The following is a 24,182-nucleotide window of genomic DNA, read 5'->3' on the forward strand; positions in this document are numbered from 1 at the left end:
CTTTTTTATTTATTTGTATTTTAGATCTCATTTTTGTTAGTTTCATAATAATTATGTGATTCTTTAATTTTAAGCAGTTTTGTAAAATATTTGTTATTTATTTTTAATGTATTTAATTACATTTTTAGTTTTAGTACTTTTAGTACTAAGTTTCCAAATTTTTTAAAGTATTTTTAATAATAATTGGATTTTGTTCTAAATTAAATATATTTTAAATTAAATATATTTTAATTACTCAAAATAAAATCTTAATGATTAAAATATATTTTCGTTTTTTGAAACAGGATATACTGTTAGAGTTATACAATTCATAACACACTTGTATTAAATAGGAAAATGTCACTATACCTTGAGATAGCGCTATTTAAAATATATTTTAGTTTTTGAAACAGAATATATAGATAGGGTTATACAATTCATAACACACTTGCATTAAATAGGAAAATGTCACTATAACTTGAGATGGCGCTATTTAAAATGATGAGTCGACATTAAACTTCAGCAGCAGAAAAATATAAAACTAAAATAAAAAAGCTAAAACTAAAGCTTTTACAGACTGAAAACTAATGAAAACACAAATGAAAAATAAATACAATAAAAATAGAAAGCAAATTCTAAAGTAATTGACCAGCCAATGGCATATAAGAAAAGTATGTGTGAAACCTGTTTGAAAACAGCCATTATTTTTCCAATTCGTTTGGTGACCCAAGTAGTGCAGAAACAGCAGACTTCACCTTTAAAACTGTCATCTAGATTGTCATGGCATCCCTGAGGTGAAACGCACAGCAATCAATCTACCTCAATGAATCTTCAAGGTCTAGGCTACACCTTGAGGTTTACACACATACACAGTGCAAATTTTAGAGGGTATGCACCTCTATTGATGCATTTGAGTGTGTTTTGTGTTTGGGGTAGGCTGTGGGAGACAGTGAATATATAGATCAATGAGGTTAGAGTCCCTGAGCTGCTCTTTGTCTGGTGGTAATGCTTTGTGCAGGGGTGGCAACTCCAGGCCTGCTCCCACCCAGGAGGGTAACATCAGACATCTGCTACTGATGTCCAGGAGTTTCTGCTCAACCCAGGGATGCCTGTTCAAGAACTAAAAGATTTCTCAAGCAGCCATGTCCACCTCCTCCAGTCCACCACCAGCAGCCACCCTCCGGTTTTCTTGATGGGTCATTTTTAAACACAGCAGGGCCCAAAAAATACCAGCAATACTGCTGTTATTCCATTCATCATTCCCACACTTCTCTGTTTTAGCTATAAATCTCAAACCCCTTAACTGACACTTTAAAGTTTGTCTTAATTTGCATATATCTGTTATCATCTCCAATTTTTGTATTTTTTTCTGGTTTTAAATTAGAAAAATAATAGACAGATAAAATGCTACATACAGTAGACTGCAAGATTCAAATTCACCAATATGCACACATTTAAGGATGTGCTTTCCTTCTAAACTTTTGTGAATTTTTTTTTTATATCAGCAAACAAAATGTTGTTAACAAAGTGTTTCTGATTCTAAACAACAACAGAGGTTTCTGAATCGCATGAAATATGAGAAATATTTTATTAAATTTTATGCTCACAGTAAAAAAATTATAAAAAATCTTTCTTTCTTTTAAAATCATATTGTCATAAATCAATTATGGTCTGTCTGAACAATAACCTAAACCTTACACCTTTCACTGTACAAACCACAAAGAGTTGCATCAGTCTTGCTCAAAATTTTAATGAAGTTTGACCCTTCCAGGGAAATCTCCAGACAGAAAATTAATTTACAAAATAGGTGGGACAAGCATGCGCCAGTTTCTTTCCTCTTTTATATGTCTTGAAGTTCTCTGTAGGATATCAAAGAACGCATGTAGCAAATTGGATCAAAGATATTGGACAGCCTAAACCTTTCTGGCTCCTTTGTCGACACTGTGAAGGCTAACGTGAACTGAATTTTGGCCATGAATCTCATTACCACTCCAGAACATGTGAAACATCATCCTAATCACATGCATTACCCATTGATAAAGTTGATTCATTAAAGCATTTTATATGTTGGCAAATCACACTGAATGTAACATATTGTGATCTGCAGTTAGTGAGGAAAATTTCCTTCCTAGCCCACACAGAATGTACAGTGTATCTGTTTTAGTGTGCTGCTCATTTCTCATTGACCTTTAACCTCACACATTAGCTCTGAGTGCGCAATACTCCATAAACAGATCAACAAACTCAACCTTGACCCTTTCAATATCCCAGTTTAATTAAAACCCAGTCTGTCATACAGTAATTCAAGGTCTCCTTTATTAAAAAAAAAAAAATCTAACAATGAAAAAAATTAAAAAGTGTCCTCTCCAGAGAGTCCTCCAGTCAGAGGGAAACAGTTTGCAACAATACAGCTTAATTTCCCATGAGACCATGGCATAGCAAGTATTTAACAATGGGAGGGACAAGCCCACAGTGTGTAAGCAAAAGGTAAGGTCTTTTTCAGTCCAACGTCACTTGAGAGCCATCTCAGTATTTTACTGCCGGATTGCACTTTTCATGAAAACTGACCATAAAAAACTCTCCGGTACAATACAAACCGTGTCCCAACTCTGATCTAAAAGGGCCCGGTTGTGTTGGGCCACAGAGTAAAAAATCAATCTGTTCTGCCTTCTAAAACATGCACAGTGTGCAAATATGCTAATGCATGTATGGAATCACCTCCACTGTACACCGGACAAACCCTTATGTGGTCAGAGTAAATATAGCCTTCATGTGGGAAAATGCAGTGAGGGTTTGGCAAAACCAGTTCCGAATGCACAAACTATGCAGCGAGGCTTTGCACCTCAAGCACAATGGGTTCTTTGAAAAGCTTTGCAGTCAGAGCCTGACTGAGATGTGGTGCTGAGGGAATAGACTCCACCGGAGAAAGCCTGGGTGCTCTTGTACGCGAGCAGAGCAAACTGTTAAAGCTCTGCATGGAATGCACAGAAAACATTCCTCCAGCTGGGGTTTCAAAGTCACGATTGAATCTACCTTGACAAACTCTTACTAACTATTCAGTCAGTTCCTGGTTTCTCCAGTTTCTTGTATATCTACTCAATGTTACTGTCATTTGGGACAGTAACATCTATCATCCATGTCCTGTTCCTGTTCATGATCACTATGTTGGTCTGGTTTGCCTGTGCTTGCTTGTGACTGGATGTTAAAATCCCACCGGATCTCAGGCTTGTCATTTTGGACTCAGCACTGATGTATGCCAGTGACTTGTTTGTGCCATTCACTGTATATGTTGTTCCCACCTGCATCAAACTTCCTGTTGGATGGTGGTGGATGGTCTCAGGGGCTTTCTTGCACAGTCTGGGGTCTTTTGTGGTGCTGTAGACCCATGTCACTATTGATCTGGTGCTGAGTGCTTGTGATTAGTGCTTCTGCGCTTTCCTAGTTCTGCCATTTAACTAGAGGGATTTACCAGTGTCAGTTACCTTTTCTGCTAACTGCTATCTGCTGTCATGCAATGTCACGTCCTGTGCTTCCTTGTCCAACAAATCTTTATACACCCATTGACTTAATTAAAGAGATACAGAAGAGAAATTCTTCTGTATTCTTCAGCAAGATACACTTGTTAGCCAGTAGGTGGCGATTAGCAAATTTATTTTTTATTAAGTCATTTGATTAATTTACATTCACTTACAGATTCATTCAAAAACACAGATTCAATCTTTATGAATGAGTCATTTTAATCATTCAGTAAACTGAACGAAAATCTTTAAAAGTAAGTCATGTGAATCATTCACGCAGAACCTGATTTAACCAAGTGAGACATGTTCCTGGGACGACATCTTTGCTGTCCCTGGAACAACATTGTGATTAACCAATCAGATTTGAAGAACCACTTTATAGATTTTGTGAAGTTTACGCTTAAAATCACTGTTTGGTGCTTGTACATCAGTGTCATTCATCCATCATATCCTCTGATTTTAGGGATTACTCATGGCTAGTGTTAGGTTTAGGTGTAGGGATATGGTCAAGAATATATTTTTAGAGTAAAATGTTGTTCCAGGGTCAACAAAATATGTTGACCTAGGAACACATCTAACTCAGCAAAATCAGGACGTGCAATCATTCACTGTGCAAATATAGTGCAAACACAATATCCATTTTTATTAATGGAGCAAAAAAGTAATTTTCAACATTTTGGTTTGAAATGTATAAAAGCTATATGACACTGACAAATACAACAATATTCTTGCTTTTATTATATTAAATACATTTTTAATTATTTGGTAAATTAAAAAAATATTCTGTTCTTTTAAGAAAAAATAAAATAAATAGATAGATAAAATGTTACCCTGGCTTTTCTGATAAATCAGACTGATTTAATTCAAGTAACAGCTGAAGTGATGTGATCTTCTCAATGCAAATGAAGTGTAAATAAAGATAAAAATCCCGTAACTAATCTTGTTCAACCTGTACAATGACTGAATCTAAAATGTGCTCTACTGTGTGGAGAAAATGAACTAATGCTCATGGGAAGAGGGTCATTTATGGTGTTATGCTGCTTAGATTTGAAATCCATCTTCACTAGAACATCTGGTTAGATAGAACACCATGCAGAACACAATATTGGCCCTTCAGGAGAATTATTGTTTTACTCTGAGCTAGAGCTCTTTGTTTGATGCATGTATTTCATGAAGAGCGTTTGACTCCTCTGGGCTTTACGTTGCTGCTGTAGAACAGAACGGTCAATTACGAAGGCCCCGGCCTGGTGCATTTTTTATTAATGCGCAAAAGCAAATATCATACTAAATCGATCACAAGACTTGTGTCAAATGCAAATAGTGTTCCATACATAGAGCTGATTGAAGAATTCATGTGGGGATTGAGGTCTGAGGTGTGTGAATGATATGTATACAAGCTGAAATTCATGCAATTCACAGAGGAAAGCTTAGCCGCTCCAAATCTTTGCTTTTCATGCAGCTTGTGTTCTGATGGAGGCTTTCTTTTCTATTGACAAACAGCATATAAAGAAGAAGATTTCATACAATTCACCCACTCAGTATGTATCTTTTTGAGGAGATCATCGGATTAAAGCAATATCTTGCAGAAAAAAAGCAGATGATCTTATATTCCAAAATATGGAAGATATCTTACCAACAACACAACAACAACAAAAATATTTTACTTAAGAAGAACTTGGATAAAATTTGACTTGAGCAATGGGACGTTCATTTATGGCTATGGAAAAATATGCAAACTGGAAGTGAATGAAAAAGGGATTGTAAATATCAAATAATTTGAATATGCATTGAATAATTATTTCATAATGTTTTTCCATTGTGCCATTGTATATTCTGCTGTGTTCCTTTCAGCCATTTCTGAACACAAGAAGAATATATAATGTTTTTAGAAAAGCTTCTGACCTGGGTAAACCTGGTTCTAAGTACCGATTAGTCAACTAGTCATCCACACAACCCATAGACTGCTCGATTTTGATGTTATGAAGGTTTTATACATCCCAAGCCTTGGTTAAATCACGAATCTTAAACAAATAATAAACCTTGAAGTACCTGCTTGTGTGTTTAATCATTGGCAGATAATGTCTTAATCCATGCGTAATACACTGCATGCTGTTAGCGATGACACTAATCAATATGTTCTTATAGGACATACTAATCCTTAAATATCCAGTGGGACATTCTTTTATCCTGCAGTTTGCTCCTTACCGCCGTGTGCTGAGTGGCAATAGAGTGGACGTCTCACTCCCATCAGCTGTAAAGAGGGATTAAGTGATAGATTTAAAGCCTTAGCCTCTATAAGATCAGCCAGAGGATCTGGAGCGAAACAAGACAAGTTTTGTAATGAGAGTACACTGACATTTATGAAAACAACATAAAAACAAATAAAAATAGGTAGTAAGGGGGAAAAAATATTACAATGTAATATATATATATATATATATATATATATTAAAGTCTGAGATATAATTTAATATGATTGAATCGACCTGATAACATAAGTCACACACACAAAAATTAATTTTTAGATTAAGTCAAGTGGAATTAGATTCTTAAGGTAACAATTGCACCAATCTTACAGTGTATCAGACTGGCAGATGAAAGCCATCTGTTATACTTAACGCTGACATTTTTCCAGTTGTGAATATCTAAAATGATTCACTGGAAGGGAAAATACTGCACTGTACCTGAATACATGACAACCTGGAGGAGGATGGAAATAAACAAAGCATCTGTCTTTAATTCCTGCCACAGAAGAACTAACATCTCTATCTGTATTTACTGTACAACAGTTAATATATACAAACTATATGTCATTTTAAAATTGCCATAACATAACATAACATAACATAACATAACATAACATAGCTTTTGTTAAGAATATGTGTGCATGGGCACTGAAACATAGCTTACATTGTTGGTTAAAAAACAGCATTAATGCAAAATAGAGTTAACTAATGGAAATCATGAACAAGGATAATTTCTCAATGCTGAGTTTGTAATGGACAAGGTAAAAAAGGGTTATTGGGGTTCAACTTCTCAACAGCTGAGATTTTACACACTCTTTGAAACTGTAATGCTGAGCATTTCTCAAGGAAAACATGAGGCGAGCGGCTCGGGATATTGTTGAGGACAAAAAAGGCAAAATGTGTCTAAAAATTTCATTTCTCTGAGTGTGCACGGTAATGGACATGGGATGATGAAAAGGTAGGTTTTTCCTAGATGGATGTGGCTTGAGTTGGGCATTACACCCCACTCAGTTTGCATCAGTAATCCTCTTAGGAGCACTTATGCCACATTAGCCCTGTTTTCAGCCCAGGAAACCCAGCTTACCAGCACCTCCATTTCCCTTCTATTTCAGGAGACCAAAAATGGGCGGAAAAATAAAAGAGCATAAGTGACATTGAATTATTTCTCCAGCCGAACATCACGAGTGCACCGGGGCCACATGTGTGACTCAACACAGGACTAACAGCAGATCTGAGGAGAGAGATGGCATATAATTGAATCGAAAAGCACGAATCCTCTGCGGACCGCATTCAAAACTACTCGGAGCCCACAAATTTGCAAGCAAGTCACGACCCCGGCGTGCCCTAAGTGCAATTCTACGTCAAATCTGGCTTGCCTGCTTGTGTGTCTCTCTGTCACAGGCAATCCAAATTCCCCCATCAGCTGGGTGGCAGAAAACACGATCCCTGACAACTTTTCACATCAGCCAGGGATTAAGGAAGAGGGGTTTACGCTGGCCTTGCCAAAATCAGGGATAACATTTTTTGATTCAGCAATTTAAACTAATTTCAAGGCTGGCTCCGCAGCAATTTTCTGGATCAATGGAATGTCATAGTTGGCTTGGTCACTAGCCCTCTTATCGCAGGTGGCTGCAAGAGAGTGTGCCTATGCTAATAGCTGACGTTTGGACGGTGAAGTGCGGTGTATTAGCGCAGCACAAATTGTCCTGATTCGAAGCAGCAGAAGTGTTTTATAAATGATGTTGGAAAGAATATTACTTGAGAGTTTATTTCACCAAAACATGCTAAAATGGGAACCTATACGCAGCTGTGTTCTGATCTTCTGTTGCTTTGATTGCCGTTTTGAAACTAATTGCATATTAACATTACAGCATCATTTTGTAGAATTAAGCTGTCTGATAAATTGCTTAAATAGCCCACAAGCTGCTCTAAAAATGTCCAAGTAATATCCTCATTAGAAGCATTTAGAAACTACAAGTATCGTGAAGCTATGTGAGTCACAGAGTATTGACTGATGAAAGTAAAGGAACCTGCTGAGGAAAACGGGAAAAACCTATTGAAATTATTGCCATGTTATCACTGCTATTTCACTTCATATTTTGATGGTATTCCCAATACTTAAGATGTACTTGATTATTGTAGTTTTTGTATGTTTTAAATACATAAACTGTATATTTTTAAAGAAAGTAGTGCAGCTTTTCTATTAAAATATACTTATTTTAGGGCCAAAGTTTAAGGCTTTCGGGTAGTATGCAAAAAAAAGAAATATATTTGTTTTCATGTTTGCTTTCAGCATTATTTCCTTGATTGAGGGATCTCTCTCTCTCTCTCCCTCTCTCTCTCTCTCTCTCTCTCTCTCTCTCTATGTATATACAGTATATATATATATATATATATATATATATATATATATATATATATATATATATATATATATAAAACATACCAAAAATATAGTCGTTCTATTTCGGTCTATTTCAGAACATCAGTCTTACTAGCATGCAGTGGGACTGAATAATAAAAACAACTGCATCGTTAAACCATTTGTCAGTTTTATGTACACTGCTGTTTAGTTATAACCCTTATAACCCCTAGTAAATTATTGTCTTGTGAATTCCAAACGAGCTTGTTGCTAATTAAGATTTTCCATTAGTTCATTGTGACCCTTGTAGTGTTTCATGTACAAACTTTTGAGGTCAGTGTGGGGCATTTTTGTGGAACATAAATTGCATTACATAAATATATTTTTAACCCTCATGTTGTACTGCTTATTTTGACCCAGAATGCATTTTTAGTTTTTCAGAAAATGCATGAAAATTATACATGAACAAATCACCATTTGCTCACACTCATGTCATTCCAAACCTGTATGACTTTCTAAGTTTGAATATCTAAGTTAACTGAAAACATGTATTTAGATTACTTAAATGAATTAAACTACACATTTTTTCATTTTTAAAAAAATTTTTTTTTCCATGTAGTCACACCAAACACAGTATGTCGCAGTAGTCTGGCACACACTGCTGCCACACTTTATGATGCAGCACAAACCACCTCAAGCTACAAAAACAGAACTATGTAAATAACAATAACTTCATTTCAGTGAATTCACTTCAGATAACATTTTGCATAGCAGAGATGAGAGTATTTTTTTTTTTTAAAAAGGGCAGTCAGACTCTTTGGTTAAGGTTATGGCGGAGAGCCTTGAGGCTGTAAAATAAATAAATATCTACAAATCATTTCAGTCGAGTGGCTTCAGGGTGCTACAGCTGAGGACAGTGTTATAACATTCTCAATTTACTGGAGCTGCCAGCACCTTCATTACTGTGAACATGAATAACTCAAATGTGTGTCGGAATCCTCAAAGTTATTGCATTCTGTGAATATGTAACAAAAATAGATATCAATGTTGTAATTCAGTAAAATTGTCTTCAATTTAATGTCCAGTGCTTAAGTCAGTTTTCCTTTCTGGAAGTTTAAAACAAGATAATTTTTTCTTAGTATGTTTATATACTATTTGTTGAGCTGCTTTTATTAACACTTTGCATTTCTTATCACTATTAGAATTAATTATACTGGTATGGAGAACACTTTACAATAGGGTCTCATTTGTAAACATAACTAACATGAACATGAACTAACAAAGATAAATATATCTGTACAGCATTTATTAACCTTTGTTAATGTTAGTTAATAAAAATATAAATATTAGTTCACAGTGCATTATCTAGTATTAACAGATAATTAACTTTTGATCTTAAAAATTCTAGTGAATTTCACAAAACACATTGAATTAAACATACAATTTTGAAAATGCTAGTAAATTTCATGAACAATAAAAAAGCAAGCAACAGAATAAAAAAAAAACTAATTTTGAATTGGAAAACCTAAAATAGTATTACTTTTCCTCTAACATATACTCCAGTAAAATTAGTTTTATTTACAACTTTAAAAGGTTTATTTATTTATTTTTTGTTGAGATCAATATTATTAAAGAGTAAAAATGTTATAGAAACTTTGCTGATTGTTGTTGCTAACTTAATTAACTCAATTTAGTTTTTTTTTTTTTAAGTCGTAAATAAATATAATTGGATTTGATAATTGGATGTTTTACAGGAGAATGCTATTTCAGTTCTTCTACTTCTAAATTTCACATTCAATTCATTGTTACATGCCATTTCTTTGTTATTGATTGTGAAATTTACTAGAAATTTCAGAGGGAAATCTATTCATATGAATTTGTTTTTATAGTGGTTGCAAATGCTTACAAAAAAGTGGTTCTGTACATAATTGACGTACAGTAATAGCAAGTTGTTTTCCCTCTGAAATCATCAAGTCCTCCTTTGTTAAAAATCATCATTATGTCCATCATGTCTTTTTTTAATTTATGGTGGCAAATGTTGGTGCAGACGGAGAGGTGGGGGGCAGATAAGGACTGGTGGAGGAAGGGGAGTTTAATCCCCCTGTTTAATCTGTAAGGGTATGGGAAGCTCTTATCTCCCTCTTTCTGGTGCCGACACACACTTTCTGCTCAGCGAGGCTGACTGGCCGAGATCACTCAGTGGAGGGGCAGGGGAGGGCTGACTGCCAACCCTTATGATAGTCCCTCCGCCTCAGCCAGGCCCCAGACCCCAGCACGAACAACCTCACCGCTGATGCTATCGGCTGCCCTGCGGGCTAAAAGCATGGTGTTTTTCCCTCGGGCTGTTTGTTTTTCAGTAGGAATGATGAGGGAGTATCTCTGGAGGCCTAAAACTCGCCATCAGCTCACACATGGGCTCCAGAAATCAGAGTGGAGAAATAAGCAGCTGCCACTGGATAATAAGCAATGACTGAAATGTACAGCTTGTCAATTCAAAGCTTCCAGAATGTCACTTTCAGCTCATCTATTTAAAGGTGCTTTGTGGCCTCTAATGAAGCCTCCTGCTCAAAGTGTTAATGGTAATGCCAACATATGGTGTTGAAAAAAAAATTTCTTTGGCTTTTAGTCTGGGAGAGGAGCGGGAGGATATATCCATCTCCCCTGTGAGGTAAAAACAAAGTTTGTGTTAAAAAAAAAAAAAAAAACTCAGTGGGTGGAAAAATGAGACTGGATTCGCTGTGTACCTGTTCATTTGTTTTCATATAAAGCGAGCGTTCCAGTCTGACATTAACCTTACAACTCTGATTAGTGGATGAGCATGAAATATGAGTGTAGAGATGAGAGTGAGAGGGTTTGGAGGGGGGAAAAAGGAAGAAATGAGAAGGAGAAAAAAAAAGTGTACATGGTTTTCTCATGAGGTTAATGCTGTGGATTGCCCAAAGGAAGAAATGTCACATCAGCTTTCTTTTAAAAAGGCCTGCACCATCTTCTCATTACCAAGGACAATGAACAAATGATTTTCGAAACATTCTTTGCCTGTGCCTTCCACTTGACCTTATACTTAAACTCATAGTTTAATGCCTTCAAAGACTTCTAACCAGGAACGGACAATGTTCTGAGAATATAGTGAAGTGCTAAGGCTAAACAATTTATTTGCTGGATTCCCATTAAAACATGAAAATGTCAAACACTGCATGTTTCCATCAGTTGTGACAAATCCAGAAAATCCACCCCAGCTTAGTGCAGAAAATGTATTGTACATTTTGAGTGTTTATCAACATAGAAACCATTTCCATTCAGGATTTCCTCAGCACAAAATCAAGATTCGCATATGGAAACCCAGCAAATGAAACGAAGAAACATTGATGAAAATATTGAGGCATTCCAAGCTAACCACCTGCTTTGTGAAAATGCAAACAGCGGGCAAATCACGTTTGGATTTGGTTGGATGCTAATGAATGTTGATAATGAATTACTGGCTATGCTCAGTAGCTCAATTTAAATGGGTTGAGAAGATTGTTCCCAGTTAAGCTTAAATGGCACAGTGTTAAATCCAAATGGGAAATGTTCCCTGAATCAATTTCCGCAACAACAGAAAAAAAATAAAACGGTCACCTAAGCCATAAGGGAACTCTGACCTCAAGCTATAAAATACCACCATATAGCATTTATTTTCATTTACTCAGTAGGGACACTATTATTCTACAAAAATAATTAAACATTTATGTAACTACTATTGTGCGCATGATTGACAATCCGCACCACATGTGTTATTTACATGCTGTTTTCAACGAGTTTCCCCAGCTGGTGTTTCAAACTTCATGCCAATAATACAATTATTTTGTATTCTTCAAGAGTCCCTGGCAATTTATAGCGGTTAACGCACCCACAAAGGCTAATGGCTGACATATTAAGTGATCATAAGCTTTTAATGGCCATTAAGTCTCAAACACTTGTAGAGATCATCTATTTAAAACGAGCAGCTGAAAATAGCCCAAGCAGCTGTCATCTTGCCAATCTGAGAGACGGCTGTGAACCTCCAAGACCAACTCTTTGCAGCTTCAAACACTTTGCTAAATGAATGCCAATCTGAAACAGCACCATTTCTTGTTTGAAATGAAAGGCACTAAAGAGCCATTAGCTTAACATTGGGTAACATCTACATTTGAAATAGTTTTTGACAGAAGTTGCCGGAGTTTTGGAGAACGTGACAAACAATAGATGGTCTCGAACTAAAACAGATGCTAAAATGAGAATCATTAGTGCTTAAACGGCGAGTTGAGATTTATGTTGGCGGTGAACATATACTGCCAGCCGGGCACTTGTTCCCGTCTCCTCCTGTGACAGAGAACACTTCCTGCATCTCAAAGGGTTTCAGATAAAGAGACTCAAACTGATCACACACCCTCATGGTGTAAGGTCAGCACCCCCTACTGAGGGCTCTGTGGATAACTGTCTCTCACTGATCACTACCCATCATGCAATGCAACTGTCTCAAGACTTCTGCTTATATGTCTGTGATGGAGTATGTTTCATTAAGCACTGGTAATAGTTGCCCTCATACATTTAGAACTACAACAAGTTAAGCTGTTTTCCTTATAATAGAAAGTAGTTATGTAAATAACATATGACTATTCAATTGCGATTTCGATTCTTTACCTTCTGAATGCAAAACATTGTGAAATCTTAAACAGGGTCAAAATTTCAACTGAATGAATTAAATTACTTTGGAATGAATCATGTTTTTTTTTTTGCAAAAATAAAGACAAATGGAACTAATTGCACAGAAAAAAGACATAATAGTTGACTAATAATAAAATAATAGTGTTGGCTGGGGAGATTTTTATAATTCTTTTTAAATTTAAATTAAAATGAAATCTGAACTCAGCAGCATGAATTTTCTTTATTTCCTTTAAATGCAATTATTTCTTCAATCTTCTGTGACCAATGCTTGTGTAATATGAGACAACTCCTGTAACATATTATTGGGTATTGTTATAGTCTTCTTAACCGATTATTTAATTCTATAATCAATGCATAGTTACACCCCTAATAGCAAGAGTGGTTGTCTAACAGGATGAAGAAGCATTGTACTGACTCATTTGCCATTAGTATCTGTTAGGGAGACCTGTTTAGGATCAGCAGGGCTCCCAAGGCAGATAGTCAGAAGCTCTGGGTTGCTGAAGCCGTGCAGACAGCCACACAAGAAGCACATCTTTTGACTTTCAGCTGTCAATATGCTTACTTTCCTGGATCAATTCATTTCCTTTTTCTTGGCCACTTCACACATTTCATCAAGCCTCATTTTAAATGCCAGTGGTTTCATTGATTTCCAATAGGGTGACTCATGTCTCTTGGCCAGAGTTGGGCCAGGGAAATTTTAACATTCACTCCTAACACACTCTGTTGCACTCAGTTATGCCGCAACTGTACACAGCCCTAGCGAGAGAGTGTAAAATGTGTTTAATTTGACCGTTACACACCATCTAATATCAAAAATATCACACATACCACCTCAAGAAAATCAGACGCCTTGGTGTGAAGGAAGTTCAACCTTCTTGGTGTTCTAATATCTTTTCCTGTCAATGAAACATTGCCCTTCAACCTCCCGAAGCTGTCGAGATGGAGTGGGCACCATAAGACATGTGGAGTGCAGGGTCAATCTCTTGACGAGTGCTCGACATAGAAGAAGACCCAACAGCACTCAGAGCGGAGGCTCTGTCCAGGGGACATACTTGGATGTCACATTGTATCACATCACAGGAAGTAAGAGAAGGTCAGTCAGTGCACGAGCGCCTCAATGTAAGTCTCCGAGCTAATGGAGGGAGGGGGCTCTGCCACTGGACAAAGCCAAAATCAGTCCCTTGATGATAAGAGAGTGTGAAAATAGGCCCCAGATCACACCCTGGATCCATCAGACCCTTAGTGGGGAGACGTTGTGCCGCTGCCGCTAGCAGACAGACAAAGCTGCCCACACCATTAGTGTAATTGTCAGATTGAAAGCTTTACCGTAATTGGCCAGCTGGCTGCTAATCTCCAAGAGAGTCATCAGAGCTGCTTATTAATGAGTCATGGTCAAATGTGGCCATGGACGATGAACATAGGAAACATGGTCATGATGCGGTCTCCATGGTAACTCACAAATGTTAATATGGTTAATCTCATTGTCTGGTCCTTCTGTACTGAAGTTGCTCATTTTCATTGTTGATACTGTACATACTGTAGCTTCTTACAGTTGGCCCTTTTTTTGTCGAGTGAAGTAAATGTCAAGTAAATTTTCAAAAAACTGAATCAGGGCTGTGCTGATACAATCATATATTGATACATATAATATAATAGGCAATATATATATATTAGGCCTACATTTATTCCGCAAAGATGCATTGAGCAAAAGTGATACTTATAATGACACTTATAATGTTGATAAATGTTGTTCTGAACTTTCTTTTCATCAAAGAACAATATATATATATATATATATATATATATATATATATATATATATATATATATATATATATATATATATATATATATATATATTAAGCAGTGCTACTGTTTTCATCATTGATAATAATAAAAACAATTTTTGAGCACCAAATCCGCATATTAAAATAAAAAAATAAAAATCTAACTGGTCAATTTAAATAAAATAACGTGACCCTGACGACTAGAGTAATGGCTGCTGAAAAATGAAATAAAATAAAATAGAAAAATGTAGTAATATTCCAAAATGAAAACAAAATTAGATCTATTCAAAACTATTTTGTGGTTGAAAATGTTTCAACATTTCATCTAATGACAACATCTGGTTTAAGCTCTGAAACAAAATACACTTGATTAAATTCAGACAAAAACAGCGCAAGACACGAGGTCCTGAATGCAAGATGTTACATTGTTGTAATAAACCATCACCACAGTTGCTTATAACTGACACAAAACCAATTGTACCTGAACTAATGTACTCTGTAATCCATTCATGGTTCACTGTATTGAACTGAACAAAAACTTTCAGAAAATGTTATTAGAGTACGACTGGCTTGATACTGCAGTTGACCTTTGCAGACAGGGTTGTTACATTAATGTAACGGCTTCTATCTTGATAAGACCTCTGTTTATCACATAGTGGACAGTTCCAGCCCTAACATAATTTGACACAATGGTTCTCTGCCCTCTGCCTCACTCTCTCTCATGTCTGCCTCTTACATAGCATCAGTACCCAGCTCTCTGACCTCTCTGATGGGCCTCTTGTACAAAACAGTCATTGATTGACTCCTCTCCTTAGAAGTGTACCACACTTTTGATGAATAGAGCGAACAGATGTAGTACTATAAGATACACTGGTGACACTTATACTTTCATACTAATTTTGAAACAAAATTTAAATGTTGATACCAACACAACATTAATACAGATTAAATTAACATAATATAGATTTAATTAAGATGCAGTTGCTAATTACATTGAGACTGAAAACATTAAAGAATGTGTGAGACTGTCATCATTTACTCAAACCCATAAAACAACTGTCCATCTTTGGACCACAAATGAAGATTTTTTTTAGATTCTCTCATCACTTTTATCCATCCATGGAAAAGCACATTCAACCAAAATGTTCACATATTAAAAATCACAAAAATGCGTAATACAACTTCACATGCATAACAAACATGACATGAGAGCAAACATGCATAGTATGTTTGAGCTTCTGTTGACCATATTTGATGTGTTTTATGTATGTGATTTGATCAGTGTTTATATGTAAAAGTCTAAATTACATTATATGAAGTGATAATGTGTCGTCAGAAGACTTGGATTAAACTACTTAATTCATATGGATTACTTTTACGATGTAATTTTTGGATTTGGAATGACATGAGTAAATGATGACAGAATTCTCAATTTACAACAAACCCTTTAAAAACCTGGGGGGTGATGATATGATAGAAATCTACCATTACAATACTTATTAAAATAGTACCAAATTTATTAGTACATAAACTATTTTATCAAATTACACCTGGGTTAAAAAAGCAACAATTATTCACTCATCTGACTTTATGAGACATAATGGGTCTAGAGGGGGGTAATATAAGTGACTCAACATGCATGTATGACCGCCACCAAGCAATATTCCTCTGCAAAATAAGCCAATAAACTCAGATCAGTGAGCACAGGGCTTAAGCTACATTTATACATTCAGTGTTAATCTCTCTCAGTGTGTATATGACCTTCTTATGTAAAGCATTGAAAATTACAGTCATGTAATGCAAACACTAAGTAATTGACACACCTGCAGAACTATGCAGATGCTAATAACTGAAGTCATAAAATGTTCTTTCTGATAAATTACACACCTATCAACAAAGCACCTATCATAAGAATGTGAAATTCCTTGTGGACAGTTTAAGTTTACCTATGCACCTGCTATGACCACTCAGGTGACACTGATGATGCCCTGAGGATGTGGAGATCAAGGCAAACCCCGTCACGCTCTTGTCTAAAAAAAGCAACGGCATTAACAGCACCTTGCTCTTGTCAGCAGAAAGCAACCAATCCTGACACAACACTGGCTAACCCAGCACTCTATGATCATTTCGAGGCTGGATGGAAAGCAAGCTTTCTCTCAGAGTCAGCTGGTTCATGTTATGATATGTTTTGGGAATAATTTTGTGAAAGGTAAAGACTATGAGTTGATGATGTGAAGGAACGAGCGCCCCTGCTGCAGCTGATAAATTATTATTGATTTTACAAACATAAACAGCAGACAGAAGGATAAGAGAGTGTACAGAAGCAGAGAAGTGTCTGATTATATGTTCCCTTGACAATTGCAAGATAAAATATAGATTTAAAACATGCTTTCATATAAAAGAAATGCTCTCCTGAGGAGAATATTTTTAAAATGTATTACACTCTATATAAGTGCTTTGTTACATAATGGAGATGCAGTCAATTGTCTACAGTGATGGATAAAAGCCATTTTGGTGTTTTCGATCTTAAAATGATTCATTCACAAAATAACAATTTGTCATCATTTCATTCCAAAACCCATATGACTTTTGTTCATATTTGGAATACATATAAAGATATTTTGTCAATCCACTGACTGAAAGTTAATGAAACCAAAATTGTATATATATATATATATATATATATATATATATATATATATATATATATATATATATATATATATATATATATATATATATATGTTTCTTTTTTTTTTTTTACAAAAAGACACTGTGAAAGCTATCCATATTAATTGAGTGGTTTAATTCACATAAATAGTGAAAAAACCTTGTTAGTTCTCATGCATATTTAGCATATTAGCATATTTGATGTGCTTTTTGTGTGTGTGACATTTGATCAGTTTATGATATACAGCAATCACATCTTTTCAGAAGATTACACTTTTATTATGTCTTAAAAATGTTGGTTTGTGTCAGCGCCAATAGCCTCATAGGCTGCATGCCAAAATTTAGTGTCGTTGCGCTTTGAGCATCTCGAGTTTGATTTCCTGGCTTGTGGACCAATCCCAATAAATATATATGTTTTTGTGGATTTTCAATGGATGGAAAAAAACATATAGAGAAAATTAAAAGTATCTTCATTTGTGTTGCAAGATGAACTAAGATCAATTGGGATGAACCGAGGGCAGGTAAATCATGACCGAATTTTTATTTGGTCATGTTAAATGAAAGAACCTATAATATTCAATGTTAGTTGATGTTTAATGTCTTTGTTACTATATTTGACGAGGCCCGTGGATGCGATTGTTATTCAGTGTTAAATTTGATTTGAGATTGAATGATGGCATGGAGTACATTTCGTAGATTATACAAGAATTAATAGATTAATTTTATACTACGTTTATGTCCTAATGTCTTTTCCTTACGTGCTTACTCACCAACTTTCACAATATGAACAAACTAATGTCAGATAATGTTCATTTCATTGTAGATTGTAGGCGTTTGTGACTGATATTTGATATGAAAAGAATCTCTTTATATAATGCAGTTTACTTTGCCATTTTGGTGTTGGATTGGTGTTGAGGAAAAAAAGCTAAAGCCTCTCTAAAGATCACTAAGATGTTGAAATTTTTGCGATATCCTATATGTGAGTGTGATTGAAAATGGAAATACTAACTGTAGAAGACAAGAAAGAATCTTCTTTAGTTTAAATTAGGAAAGAGAGACTATTTATATGTACTGATGAAGCAGCTGTTCACTGTTATAAAGGGTGTTGGGGACCCAGCGATGCCGTTTGCGGTTGTACTCTCAAAGCATTTCAATGGCTCTCTCACTGTTCACAGATGCCTTGGCCGAACACAGCAGCCAGTGGAAGCAAATGTTAATTAGAGCTTGTCAGCACAGCCTTGCCTTTAAAAGGGGCCGTGGAAAAGGTCAATGTATTACATTATTATTTCTTCTGCTTTGTGACACAGGAACTTTCCTCCCAAGTTTACAAGTTAGTAATGATCTGCTGAGCCACACCAGAACTGCGCTGTCCAATTAGCTAAACTCACAAAGCCATATGGCACCTGGCTATTAGAGCTTCACAGAAGTCCTTTAGATGATCTCTGTGTGTTGTGAGTTATGAGTCCTCACTTATGCATTACTTTAGAAATCTGGCAACAAAACAGTTCTCCGAGATAAATCAAATGGACAATTTTATCTTCTACTTTTAGTTGACCTTTGGAAGTCTCTCTTTGGGTCTGAAAATCAAAAGAGTGCCATCTCAAAATCAGCCTAGGTAGTGTGTGTGTGTGTGCGTGGTACCCTCAGATCCATTAAGATTACATCGTCCCAGCTGCATTAGAGTCACGACAAAATTAGATCCATAAGGAACAGGTGTTCAAAATCAGCACAGAGCTGAACAGATTGAGGAGAAAGCGTGCGTCTAACGTATTTATTGGTTTCGCGAAGGAGTCAGGGTCTTAACGCTTCCAAGTCGCCACATTAACAAGATTTAATAGCAGCCAAATGAGTTTCAGGTGAGTCTCACGTTGCCAAATCTTTTCATTTCAAATTCATATCATCTTGTCATTTTAAATCCTCTGCTATGTTTGGTGATAACAGAAATGAACAGTTGCTACTGCTAGAGCTGCATCCCTAAACGTGATCGTGTACGCGGTGGAAAAATCCTCATCCAGATGAGTCTCTACATGGGAGTGGGTCATTAATCAAGTATCATTCTCGTTCAATACCAGGCGAATGGGAGGGCAGAGATTATGCAGTATTATCGTCTCCACCTTCATCATCATGACATTTGTTACGCCTCACCAAAGAGGGGCAAATATTCCTCTGATGTGATGCAATGTTTCAAAATCATCTTGGGTAAAGAGACAAAGGCTCAGGCACCATGGAGGGCCGGCGGACGCAGAGTCACGCTGGCGCTTTTTAAAGATGCCCGTCCGCTGACAGAGGTGGGGGTGGTGGTTTATTACCATGTCAATGGCAGCCAAAACAGCCATGCTTTATATTCAGCGCGTCCACTCGGCCCTGGCGCAGATCTCCTCCACTCACCCTGTAACCGGTCCACACGCTGGCCCAATCACAGGCCATATATTCACAAACACAGTTAGACTTTTGAAAATGACATTTCTAATCTGCAGCCTCAAGTCAGGTGGGATGATCTACAGCAGTCTACATCATTCCATATAAAACATAAATCTGACTGGCTCGTAACTTATGAACATTATAATACAGAGGCTCATGTTACTCATCCGGTGGAGCGTCTCTGCCTCGCAGAAAAGTGTCTTGCCATTTGCTTCACAAAGTTTACAGAAAATCTTCTCTTTTTTTTTCTAGAACATACTTTTTCTAGAACATAGGGAAGACCAGGAATACTTGTCACATGATGAACTTGTCACCAGATCTATATCTTAGTAAATGAGGGTTAATTCAAAAATCTAATTACTCAAATATGTGTGTGTGTGTGTGTGTGTGTGTGTGTTTAAATAACAACTTATTTTAATAAGCCCTTCAATATTCAAACATAATTTTTGTAAAATCTTTTTTTTTTTTTTTTGAAATAAAAAAACTGAGAAAATTGCCTTTAAAGTTTTCCAAATGAAGTTCTTAGCAATGCATAATACATTAAAATAAAGGTTTGTTATGTTTCTGGTATGAAATTTACAAAATATATAAATGGAACTTGATCTTTATTTAACATCCTAGTGATTTGTGGCATTCAAAAAAAATCGCAAATTTTTACCCACAATGTTTTTTTTGGCTATTGATAAAAATATACCCAAATGACTTAGGGTCCAGGACACACACACACACACACACATATATACACATACTATATGTAAAATAGTTTGTCAAAAAATTTCTATCTTGATAAAGTAAACATAAAAAAATAAAGATCAAATACAACCAAATCAAATACAAAGACAAAAATCATGGAAATGAATCCTATGGATAGATGTTATGACTGTTATGATGAAGTAATGGCATGTTTCTTGAATATACATCTGTACCTCAGGAGGAGTGAAATGGCCTATAATAATAGCTTACATACATTTCACTTTAATTTCATTTTCTTGACAGGGTTCCAACTTATGAATATATCGTAGTCTTAAATGTTTAATCAGCCTTGTAAGCTTTCATTTAATAATTACATATGTGCATGAACGAACAATAAGGATTAGAAATTAGATGCTTTCATGCACAAAACCAGCTCATTGGCTTTAAAGTGCATGAGAGTTTGCCTTGACTAGAAAGCTTTATCTTAATCTTAGTTTAGTTGTAGTTTTTGCATAACTCAAACTAATTGTTCAAAGCTGCATCATGTCGTTAGCTCATCTGGCTCGGATCATTTCCTGATCCTGTTCCCGCTCTTTCATTCCTCATCATTTCCTGTCATCTCTACACTAAAAATACAAGGCAAAAGAGACTAACTCACTAAGGCTCTACACCTTTAAACACGATGGATTCCTTTTCGGCCAGTTAGTCATCGGAGGGAGCAGATGGCTAATTTGAGGCACTTGCTGTGTGTGTTGTAGAGGATGTCATGGCTCACGTGTACACGCTAAAATCAAGAGGGCAACTGTGGTGTTTTAGGTTCATGCTGCTACATGGAGCCCAGGCATACTTGAGCTCCCTCGGGGCTCAACATGAAAGTCATTTACACTTCCACCATGCTCAGAGTCACAGTGAGTACTGTCTCTATACACACATCTTGCATTAGGGCGTAAAGATACAGCTGCTGTAGACCTCTCCTCACCCCGGAGAGAGGAGCATTGCTCCGTCACTCACCCCACAGAACACATCCAGCTACTTATCATGGACAACAGCTGGGGTGTCTGTAAATGCATATGTGGACATCCTCTGATGAGATATCAGAACATTTTTCATTTGATGAAGTAAATTATGAAATAAACTGAGGTTTTATGAGACTGCTAAAAGTGAGTATTTTTGAATTAAAATGTATTTAAAAATTTATTTAAAATTAATATTTATTAATCAGTGTCAATGATAAATAAAATATGCAAGTTAAATCATCTAAATTATTTTTGATGTACAATTTATGAATGTGTGTGAATTTGTGTATTTATTTTTATGTATTTAATTTAGTTAATTATGTAATGTAATTAAAGCCTTTTTTTAATAGGGGTGCTTGATTGCGATTTCACTTTTTTAATGTTAGTTAGTGTGTAATGTTGCTGTTTGAGCATAAACATTAAATGCAAAGTTACGACCCTGAAAGTTTAATGCAAACTATACAACCATCTTTTAAAATGATGCCAGTTTAATACCCACAAAAACAGCTCGTAGGGACTACAACAAGTTAATTTCTGGGTTTGTGACATCACAAACCCTGATAAACCCTGCCCCCAGGAACATGCAACAAAAGTGGCAGGGCTATGTTGCGCTGCTTTAGAGAAGAAGAAATGTTGAAATGCTGCCAAATCAAGGGGTACACAGAAAATATCTATTCATATATGAATCGCAATGCTTGTGCGCCTGTTGCTCAGTGGTAGAGCACTCATTAGCAGCACAAAAGGTTGTGGGTTCGATTCCAAGAGAACACACTCACTGGTAAATAATAATAATTTAAAAAAAAACTTTAGCCTGAATGCACTGTAAGTTGCTCTGGATAAAAGTCTGCTAAACGCATAAATGTAATTGTCTTCTAACAATTCTAATGGATTGACAAGTTTCTAAAGCAGTGGTTCTTAATCCTGTCCCCTGCTCTGCATCTCTCTCAATCATCATCTCATCAGCTCCAATAAAAATGTATACAGACAGACAGATATTGTTCACATAGCTATGGAAAGCATTAAACATGCGCGTGTGGCTTCCCTGCTGTATTAAATGTTTAGTCAGGAAAAAAACATATATTAAAAGCTAACAGAAGCAGTAGCATTTACAAATAACAGCATATCTAAAAGTATGAAACAACATCAAACAAAAAACATACCATTAAGAACCGTGCATGCATAGGTTCTGCACGATCATCACTAATATTTTCTGTGTCTCAATCGGGTTCAAACTGATAAGCGATATTGACAACATAATTTTTGACAATACAACCGAACTAGAGCACATGCCACTGAGGTGAGGGGCGGGATGTTAAGATGAGCACTGGCGGTTCAGCCAATCACAACACACTGGACCAGCTACCAATCTGAGCCCAATGTATGTTTCTAAAGGAGGGGCTTAATAAAAACAGGAACTCATTGGAGCGCTACAGAGAAGATTCGCATGGCCCATGCGAAAGGATTACATACAAATTTGTGAAGCAGTCGATATTAAACATTTTTTTTATGAAGCATTAACGCATTAGATTGCACACCATAAACATAATCAAGCCTGGAAAAAATAACAGTCAACCATTTCATAAAAAAATTGTACACTTATTCAGCAAGGATTCATTCAATTGATTAAACATGTTAGAAAGCATTTATAGGGTTACAAAATATTTCAGTTTCCAACAAATCCCGTTCTTCTGAACATTCTATTCATCAAATAATTCTGCGAGAGAGATAGAAAACTTTCACTGCTTTAATGATCATCATACTAAAATCTAAAGAATTATGTGAAACTGAAGACTGGAGTATCGGCTGCAAAAAAAATACAAATAAATAAAAATCAGCTTTGCCCTCAGGAATTAATTACATTTTAAAATTAGGGCTGTCGAATCAAGTACAACATAAAAAATAAAAGTTTGTTTACATAATATTAGTGTGTACTGTTTATTTTCATATAGATATATATACATACACACATACTACCTGTACATATTTAAGAAATATGGAGTGGAGTGATACCAATCGTAAAATAGTTGGAGTTCTGATATCTGACATGTAGTGTTCCTGTAACTCAACTGGTAGAGCATTAGCAAGCAAGCTAGCGCAAGGTTGGGGGTTCGATTCCCATGAATGTGTTTATTTATTTATTTAATTTAATTTACATTTATATATACATTTACACCACACTCCTCTCTGCCAATCAGATTCAAGGGCCAAAACGAGAAGTGTGTGTATATATATATATATATATATATATATATATATATATATATATATATATATATATATATATATATATATATATATAACATCAAATAAATCTCAAAGCCCACCACTAGCTCACCATCCTTACTTATCAAACAGGCCGCACACCTGCCATGACTGCATGCTCTGTCAGCTGCTTACAAAACTGCTTCAGCCTCCCCAGGAAGATCCGGTTTGACCAGACTTCACATCATCCCATATAAAGCAGAGAGGACATCTTCTCAGAAAGCAGCTGTGGTAAAATGGCTATCAGGCTGCTAAGGCACATGTAGCTTCTCCAGGTTGGAAGTGTGTGGAGTTTGTGCTTCATACAGTGATCTGCTCTAGCCTACCAGTAAAGGCCAGGCATGTTTGTGATGTGCTCTTTATCTGTCTCACAGGCCGGCTTTTCTTAAATTACCTCATTATGTTCATGACAATATCAAGTGCGCCCAGGAGGCCCATGTTCTGTACTACAGATGATGTCGGCAACTTGCTTATGCATAGTCACACGCTCCCGCCTGCTGTGCATTACAGCCGATAAGCCAAACGGGTCACAGGGCCTGTAACAG

The 24,182-nt window shown here is 36.1% G+C and overlaps 1 protein-coding gene and 1 pseudogene across 1 annotated transcript in view; one reads left to right on the forward strand and one right to left on the reverse strand.

Annotated features, from left to right (window-relative positions):
* Positions 1-24,182, reverse strand: part of asic4a (acid-sensing (proton-gated) ion channel family member 4a) — a 212,785-nt gene that overhangs the window by 30,735 nt on the left and 157,868 nt on the right. The gene's annotated exons all lie outside the window — the stretch shown is intronic.
* On the forward strand, positions 22,760-22,878 carry LOC127965788 (uncharacterized; annotated as a pseudogene).

The sequence above is a fragment of the Carassius gibelio genome, chromosome B9 (assembly GCF_023724105.1).
Source record: "Carassius gibelio isolate Cgi1373 ecotype wild population from Czech Republic chromosome B9, carGib1.2-hapl.c, whole genome shotgun sequence".
NCBI classification, from domain to species: Eukaryota; Metazoa; Chordata; class Actinopteri; order Cypriniformes; family Cyprinidae; genus Carassius; species Carassius gibelio.